The 8,264-nt window shown below is 34.8% G+C and overlaps 1 pseudogene; it reads right to left on the reverse strand.

The window, feature by feature from the left end:
- Positions 1–4,805: 4,805 nt before the first annotated feature.
- Positions 4,806–5,740, reverse strand: LOC143690033 (olfactory receptor 6C68-like; annotated as a pseudogene).
- Between the last annotated feature and the right edge of the window lie 2,524 nt (positions 5,741–8,264).

Raw genomic sequence — 8,264 nt, forward strand, 5'->3', positions numbered from 1 at the left:
AGACAACCAAATGCAGAAGTACTGAATGCAAAAGATTAAGGAAAATAACTTTTAAAAAGTTATTTTGAAAATGCTATTATTTGCAAGCATGTGTTTCCATACTTTCTTTCTGTAAATATCCCCATTTATATCACATGTAATATTTAAAAATTCATGAACATTAAAACAAACATATTTGTATGTGCCAGTTTGAAACTGCTGTATATCCCAGAAAAGCCATGTTCTTTAATCCTGATTCAATACTGTTGGAAGGGATCTTTTTGATTAAGTTGTTCCCATGGAGATGTGACCCACCCAATTGTGAGTGGGACTTTTCCATTAGGTGGTTTTCATGGAGATGTGTCTATATCCACTCAAGGTGGGTCACTTACTTGAGTCCTTGAGGAGGGAAACATTTTAAGAAAATCTTCAGAGTTGAAAGACAGAGACCTTTGGAGATGCCAAACCAAAATTCTCCAAGGGGGAGCTGTTTGAAATGAGAAGCCTTAGGGCCAGCAGACACCAGCCACATGCTTTACGAGATTTGCCTTTCTTAAGTCAAGGTATCTTTCCCTGGATGCCTTAGTTTGGACATTTTTATGGCCTTAGAACTGTAAACTTTAACTTAATAAATTCCCTTTATAAAAGCCAATCCAAAAGTGAAAACAAACAAAAACAACAAAAAAGCCAACCCATTTCTGGCATGTAGCATTCTGGCAACACTGACAAACCAAAATGTTGTGTACTGAGATATACATAGCCTACCAAATACTATTGTAGATATGTGTGAATCTATTTTTCCTTGATAATTATTGATATACCTCCTTTTAATTCCGTTTAACTTTGGTTCATTTTATTAAGATGTCAGTGCTTACACCAAAATCCTGTTGTAAATTTCTGCTTTTTGAAATGTTGCACCATTTAAAAATATAATTCTATGGATAGAAAATAATTTATTTATCCACAATAAATAATTTGTTTATTTCCATTTTTTTTGCAATTGTGATACATTTTTTTTTCAAAGAGAATCTTTGCTCAACTATTTATTTTGCATGTTGTCAGACAAATTGCTAGACATAATTGCTGTCTGGAGAATTTGTGGAACTCTTATCAGCACAGGCAACTAGAATTCTTGGAGCAAAGCCCTGAATCCACTGTAGACAACTACTCTTCTTTTGAGGAACAGCTTTTGGATTCCTACCAGGTCTAAGTAGAGAGTGAACCCTAAACTCTAGGCCACCAAGTTACCATGAGAACTGAGCTTCTCATCATGAATTGTCTGACTTGCCAAGACATAAATTTGAGTGTGCACAGCAGCACACCATCATGGAATGGGATATACACAAAAATGAGTTCAAACAGACACTGAATGCACAAGGAAATTACATGAAGCCTTGGCCCAAATGCCAACTTGTCCCTAATGCCACATTAACTTCCCTCTCCCCCCTTCCACAGCTATGGCCTTTTGGGTGTTTCTCTATAATCAATTAACAGAGGAAGAGAACATTCAGCATAATTTATAGGCTATTGTGTACAATGTGCAGAGCCACCTGAAATTGGACACCTGAATCTCTAAGGACCTTTTCTTGGATGTCTCTGAAGGACAATGGTGAAAGGACATCCTCCAAGATGGAAGAACTTCAAATAATACACCCAGCTGTTAATATTTCTTTAAGGAATAACTACTAGGCATGTGAATGTTTAGTGATACATGGGTACCAACTATTTGGCTTGATGGTCAGGTTGTAAGAAGGACCATGATTAAAAAATAGTTGACAAGGAGGTCTCGGAGAGAGGTATGTGGATAGGACTGATCTTTCTGAATGGGCAGAAAAGTAGAGCTATATGTTCCATGCAAATCCTCACCAAAATGTGACCTCAGCAGTTGAGGATTTTAAAAATCAAGTTAAGAGGAAGACCATTTCTATGGAGACCAACAAGCCTCTTTCCACAAACACACCTGTCATTGTCCAATGGTCTCATGGACAAATTAGTGAAGGTGGCAGGGGTGGAGGCTAAGCATGGGTTTAGCAACATGTCTATCTACCCATCAAGGAAGCCCTGGTTATAGCCATTGCTCAGTGTCCATTATGCCAGTAGCAAAGTCTAATACCCAGTCCACAGTATGGCATCATTCTCCTAGATGAAATATTCCACTATCTGGTGACAGTTTGATTACATTGGCTTTGTTTTTACTGAAATAGACATTTACTCTGAATTTGCTTCCCTTGCATATAAACCTTCTTCCAAAATTGACATCTGTGGACTACAGGATGCCTTATCTACCATCACAGAATTCCACACAGTATTACTTCTGGTCAAGGTACTCACTTCACAGCAAATGCGCCCATCTTCATGGGGTTCCCTGAGTTTGCCATGTTCTCCATCACCCTGTAACATCTGGCTTTTTAGAATGGTGAGAAGTGTTTTGAATACTCAATTATGGTGCCAGCTAGATGGCAATACTGCAGTGCTGGTTCATTGTTTTCTAGGATGCTATATATGTTCTATGTCTGTATCCAACATAGGTGCTCTTTCTTCAATAGCCAGAATTCACAGGTACAAGAATTGAGTGGTGGAAATGGGAGTAGAACCACTTACTGTTACTCCAAACTCTCCAGTAACAAAATTTTTGTTTCCAGGCCCCTGAACTTTTGCTATGCTATTCTAGAGATTCTAAGAGAGGGATGCTTCAAAAACTAAAGAGAACAATATTCCCACTAAATTGGGAGTTAAGATGGCTACCCAGTTATTTTGGTTTCCTTATGCCTTTGAGTCAACAGGCAAAGCAGAGAGTCACTGTATTTGTCTGCATGATTGATCCTGATGACCTAAGGGAACTTAATCAGTGACTACACAAATGAACATAAGGAAATTTATTTTTGTAATACAAGAGATATCATAGCATGCCTCTCAATTCCCTGTGATTAAATAAATGGAAAACTACAACAACCCAGTCAACCAGGGCTGCCAATGGCTCACAACTTTCAGGCATGAAGATTTGGGTTTCTCCACCACTCAAAGAACCACAACCATCTGTGGTGTTTGATGAGGACAAAAGGAATATGGAATGGATAATGGAAAATGTAGATATAAATACAATCTATGACCAAGTGCAGAAAAGAGCATTACATGTTTAATGCTGTTTCATTCCTATTTTATTGGGTACTTTAGTGTGCATATATGTATTTATATTTACACACACAAACACACACATCCCCAAAATCTGTTTTCTTAGCTTTGTCATGTCTTGTTATATAACATAAATTGTATTAAGTTTATATCCTTTTTTTTTTTGTAGAAAGGATTAATGTGTTTTAAATTTTATGAAGGTTAGATATATAGGATTGGCAGAAGTATAACTTAGTTTTTTTTTCTTATTTGGAGACCTAAACATGGTTTAAAGCAATGCGTATGGGTAACAAGTTGACACGGAGTGAACTTGATGGTTAATTTCATGTATCAACTTGGCTAGATTATAATGACTGTTTTCTTCATCAAGCAATGTTTCAGTTGTTACTGTAGATGTATTTCATAAGTGGAATTAGCTTCTGCAACAAGTTGACCTTAGCTAAAGTAGATTATACTTCATGACAAAGGTAGGCTTCACCCATCGTTTGAAAGTCTTCACCCCAAGAATTGAAGGTTCGAAGGTCAGAAGGAATTTTTCCTAAAGTTTATATCTTCTATTCTCTCCTGTATTTCCAGCCTATGGAATTCAGACTCAAGAATTCAACAGCATTCTAAGTGGAATTTTCAGCATCTTGCCTGCACTATGAATTTGGAATTTCCCATCCCCACAATCCCTGTATGTATATACATCTATGGTAAACCTTAGCTGGACATATGTTGTTTGGGCTTTGTAGTAGATTGAATTATGTACCCTCTCAGAAGATGTATTCTTAATCTTAGTCTGCCTCCTTGTGGGTGTGAACTCATTTATAAGTAGGACTCTGAAGATGTACTATCAATTAATGTGTTAAGTCATTCACTTGTAGGATATTATTTAAGTATGGCTAACCCTGAATCATGAGAACCTTAAAAAAATTCCTGGAGGCTTTCCAAACAGAAAGAAATCAGATACTCTTTTGTGTCATTCAAAAGGCTGTCACCACATTGATCCTGTCACTTAGTACCTAAGTCCCTGGGATTCATTATACAACCTCCTGCTCCCATTCTCCAGCGTATGCTTTCCTGAGCATAAGTCCTTTTTTTAGTACATTGCTCTACTTTAGGTTTCATCTTTATTTCTGGTTACATCTTTACATTTTTGTAATTCTATCACCTAAATAGTTAAATCAATCTGTTAAACTCTATCCTGTATTTCTATTTTAGGATTATTTTGAGGTTACCAAAATCTTCAGTTTTCAATATTGTAGTGCTATTATTCTCTCTCTAAACTTCTATATTTTCACATAATGGCAGTATTCATCCTTTCTAGACTTTTACATATATTGTTATGTATATTTGAAAAGAGCTATAATGGATTTTACCATGTACATACCAAATTACAGAAGTATTTTCTACTGTATTTTATTATTATAAAAATTATTATGAAATTGATTTCTATACAAAACAGATTTTTGAGAAAAAATTTACATGTCTTCTCAATGATTTGCAAATTATTATGAGATTTTGAGTTGAAAAATGACTACATAGAAATGCCTTGAGCATTCATCATGAAGTTATTTTAAAGACATGTTGAGAAAATTAATGTAATTGAACTACAGATTATTTAAAGACAATAAAGCTACTAATCACCAACTAGAAAATGACCAGGGCCATTTATCTTTACTTTTGAAATCTTTCTTTATAAGCCATTTACTTTACTTAGCTGTGCACAATGTTATTCTTTTGATTGAATCCTTGAAGGCTTTCTTAACTTGATTGTTCCTCAGGGTATAAATAAAGGGGTTCAATGCAGGTGAAATAGAAGAAATGAGCAGAGAAACCACTTTATTAATGGTCACTTCTTCCTTTGCTGTAGGATTCATATAGATGAAAATGCACATGCCGTAGGTGATGGAAACCACAATCATGTGGGAAGAACAGGTCAAAAAGGCTTTCTTCCTTTGCTGGACAGAGGGGAACCTAAAAATTGTCCTGATGATGTAAGCATAGGACAGAACTACACAAGTGAGAGTCATATTCAGGGTCAGTACAGCACAGATTATAACTGTCTGTTCTATTATGCATGTGTCTGAGCATGCGATTTTCACTAGGGGAAATGCATCACAGGCAAAATGATCAATGATGTTAGCGTCACAAAATTTCAATTTTAGACCCAGGCTAAGTGGTGGGATTATTAGACATAAAGCAAACATCGAAAAACAGATGATGAGACTCCTGCAAACTCTTTTGCTCATGATGGTCATATAATGCAAAGGTTTGCAGATGGCCACATAGCAGTCATATGACATAATAGCAAGGGGAAAAAATCTGTTACTGCAAAGAAGTCCATAAAAAACACTTGGACCATATAAGCATTATAGGTAATGATATTGTCACCCGTTGCTATGCTATATAAGTACCTAGGAACACATGCAGATGTGAAGGATATTTCTAAGAAGGAGAAATTTTCTAAGAAAATGTACATGGGTGTTTTAAGATGGGAATCCACAAAGGTGAGTCTGATGATAGTCAGGTTCCCATTCACACTCAACATGTAGGTGAGAAATAGAAATATAAAAATCAGAACCTGTAGCTGAGGGTCATCAGTCAGTCCCAGCAGAATGAATGTGGTTATTGTACCATTTCACATCACTGACTGCTGATTTCTGCCTAATCTGTATGAAATATTCAGAGATATTTTTTAGATCATTATAACTATTCTAAATCTCAGCTACATTTCCCCACTACATTTTAACAACTTATGTTTTGCTCCTATTCCCCACTTAGTTTTACCTTTTGACAAATAGATTGCTGAGGAGGTGTATTTTTCCATGTATCAATGATGTCCTTTCTCTCAAGAATTCTCCCCTACCCAAAAATTAAATCATAAACTTTCATAATGGAGTCCATGCCTTTTTTTGATACAATTACCTTTTTTAACAGTAGTAATAAGTGACAACTAACTTCTGAAAGGAGAAATTGAGATCTTCATTCTAAAACAAGATTTTAATTTTCTCATGTTTAAATCTCTCCCAGACCCAATCCCTGCTGCTGCTCAAAAAAAAAAATCAATGTTTATATTAATTGGTGAATGCCTTCTCTTTCCTCACTGAATTTCAGGTAAAAAAAAATTATATACTTTTTGATACCATTTTTGTCATATAATAACATCAAGAATTATTTGCTTCTGAGTTGATGCTAAATTGTTCCTCTGATATTTCTCAGGCTGGAACATTATTGAAGCAAGAATTCTAATATTCAAACATTATCTCTCTCAAGGCATAAGATCTTATGACATCTATATGTAAGAAAACTTTATCTTTTGTTTCCATTTTATTTGTTTTATGAGCCAATTTCACTTCCTTATTTAACCTACTGTGTTATTTTCTTACTGAGTGGAGACACAAATACACATGACTTGGTCATGTATATTTGTGTATTTCACAATATTACCAATATAGGAAAGAAGCACTGACTATAGCACATGATTTAACTGTATTTAGAAGACTCCTAGGGAATTTGATATCTCAATCAGCAATCATATTTTTGCAGCCCACCTAACTTCCTTCCATATTTTCTTGATATCTCAATAATGCACACATCACTGTGAAACATTACTTGGCTTCAAACTCACAACACTATTCAATTTTCAAAATAAATTTTCACAAGAAATTAAAACTTACTTTATAAGAAATATTAATACACAGCTTGGAAGTGAATTATGATGTACTGATTTCTGTTTATTCTATCTTTCAAACAAATGTTCGAAATGAACAAAGACTTCTTCAGTAGTTGTTTAGGAGAATCTGTTATTCTTTAAAGGAGGCTGTGGGGGTGGCAAGTGGCAGATTTGATGGAATGAGTGGATGTAGGAGCATGCTTATAGACTGTACACATACAAAAACACTTCATTATTTTAAATGTGGGATTGAATGTGTAGCAAAAGTTACCATGGATATTTCTCAGATAAAGTTAGGTGTGGATTTCTTTAGTGGGTTTTAGGCATAAAATTCTTCTGGACAATATTTATCTACACAAGGTAAATTCTCTCTAAAACATGACATCACATAAATATATATTGAACACATGACTAGATATATAAATTATCATTGAAATCCATTTTCTTCTTAGGAGGAAGACATGACCAAATCCTACAAAGGGAATTATAATAAAAGGGATAAACATCATCATACTTACTCTTCTCTTAATAACTAAGAACATCTTTTGGTTGTTTAAACATAGCAGTATTAAGTCTAATGTTAATAGGGATATTTTGATGAATACATTTATATCTTCACCTTTACTGGCATGTCTGGGAATGCATAGAGTTTTCTATGATTGCCATCCTCAGCAAGGCTTACAGACTACCTGATATAGGGTTAGCGCTATTGTAAGTCCCCCAGTAACTCTCCAGTATTGAAAAGAAAATTAATCACTCTAATGGCAGGAATGTCAGCAACTCAACCCAGTGGGAAAGGGATGATATTCCAAATAATCAGGAAAGAGAGATGCTCTTACAGTAGAGAGCATGATTTTTTAAAATTGCTGAAGATGCTAGCAAGTGAAAAAAACTATCCTTTGTGACCTACATTCAAGAATCATTAGTGAATTTCCTAATGAATTTTGGCACAAAAACAAGTCACACAGGCTTCATTAGGGACTGTGTCCTTGGAGACAGAGGATGTTAGAGGTCATGGAGGACAACTATATTTGTCAACTAATATGGATCATCTTTAAAATTTTCATTCCTACTAAAGCATTTTGTAGATCAATTTCTTTTTTTATGTGAATACAATAATTTATTATATGATATGGATTTTTCTTATAGTTGAACAGTTTTAATCAGATAAGGAGATGAAAAAGTTTATATAATTATATGCAGCTTATCCTACCAGATTTTTCTTTGTCTGTTTGCCCACTTTTTTATAAGTGTTATTTACAAATGCATAAACATTTGCTACTAATTTTAATATGGATGCATTTTGACATGCGTATACTTTCTAGAGTATATTACCACAATCAAGATAATGATCACATACAACATAAGAAGAGTTTCTCTGCTCCCTTTTTAATCATTCCCTCATCCCTATCTCCTGCTTTACTGGTTTACAGCTAACCATTGATCTGTTTTTTGTAACTATAGATAAGTTTGCATATTGTAGAATATTGTACAA

This window comes from Tamandua tetradactyla, chromosome 7 (genome assembly GCF_023851605.1).
Source record: "Tamandua tetradactyla isolate mTamTet1 chromosome 7, mTamTet1.pri, whole genome shotgun sequence".
Lineage (NCBI taxonomy): Eukaryota > Metazoa > Chordata > Mammalia > Pilosa > Myrmecophagidae > Tamandua > Tamandua tetradactyla.